Here is a 1,473-nt window from a genome sequence, read left to right on the forward strand (position 1 = left end):
CAGCGGTCTCGGGGTTTACCGAAAAGAAGTGATGGAGGGGAACACAATAAATAACAAAGCAATCAAAGCATCACAAAGCATAACATGGCAATACGTGGTGCTAGAGGTGACCTAATGCAGTACTAGGTGCTACCAGCGAAAGGGGGGCATCCGGGAAAGTATTCCCGGTGTTTCGCGTTTTCGGACAGATGAAGCGGAGGGGGAAATTTGCGTGTTTGCTATGCTAGGTATGTGTAGCAGACGAACGTGCTGCGCATCCGGATTCGTCTCGTCGTTCTGAGCAACTTCCATGTACAAAGTTTTTCCATCCAAGTTACGGTTTATTTTATATTAATTTTGAAAGTTTTAAACCATTTTCTAGTATTAATAGAATTAATTTAATTCTAAACTGCATTTATGACGTCAGCATGACACCAGGGTGATGTCAGCAGTCAACAGTCAGTTGACTTGGTCAAACTAACACATGGGTCCCACTATCATTGATTGAGATTAACTAAAACATATTAATTAGTTTAATTAGTGATTAGGTTAATCTAATCAGGATTAATTAAGTTAATTAATTTAGTTAGCTAATTAATTAATTAAAATTTATTTTTATTTTTACTATTATTATTTTAATTCCCCTTTTATATTTGTATTTATTTTTATTAATTTACAAAAACGTTCTAGGGGCTGGGCCCCATGTGCCATAGGCATAGGGGCCATAGTGTGCTCGGGCGGCGGTTAACAGGGCGGGCGCTGGGTTCGGGCGCCCGTGCCCAAGGCCACCAGGGGGCGAGGAACACCCGGGCACCTAGGAGGGCGCGTGCGAGCGGCCACGGTGCGACCGGAGCCGTGGGGGAGGAACTGGTGACCGGAGGCGGCGCAGAGGGGCGAGGTGGGACACATGCAGCAGACCGAGCATGGCAGCAGAGTAGGACGGCACGGGGAGGCCGCAGGGCGCGGGCACGAACAAGCGCGAGGCGCGGCGCGGCCGTGGCGGAGACGGAGTAGGAGCAGACCGGCGAGGCGACGGGGGCGCGGCTATGCGGGCAGTTGGAAGAGCAGCAAGCAGCAGAGAGCGGGGAGGAAGAGGCGCGGCCTGGCGCGTGGCCAGGCAATGCGCGTGCGCGGGCGAGCGGTTGCATCGGTGGAGCTGACAAGGTCGAGTGCGAGGCGGGCTGTCGAGCCGGGGCGAGGCCAGCGCGGGCCGGACGTGCGATGGCCGCGGCGAGTGCGCATCGGGCGTGGCCGGGTCGTGCAGTGCACGCAACGACCGCGGCGAAGTGCGGGACAGGGAGGGGATGGGAGACCGGGGGACTTACTGGCGCTGACAGGGAGAGGGTCAGTGTGGCTCAGTGTAGGCCATTGAGGAGGAGGTCGAGGAGGTCCGGCGGAGACGGGCGGCGCCGTCCATGGGGCGCAGGGACGAGGCGGCGGGGTCGGGGCGCGCCTGGGCGCAATCCAAATCCAGGCGCGGCGGTAGCGGGGGGC

The sequence above is a fragment of the Triticum dicoccoides genome, chromosome 2A, assembly GCF_002162155.2.
Source record: "Triticum dicoccoides isolate Atlit2015 ecotype Zavitan chromosome 2A, WEW_v2.0, whole genome shotgun sequence".
Classification (NCBI taxonomy): domain Eukaryota; kingdom Viridiplantae; phylum Streptophyta; class Magnoliopsida; order Poales; family Poaceae; genus Triticum; species Triticum dicoccoides.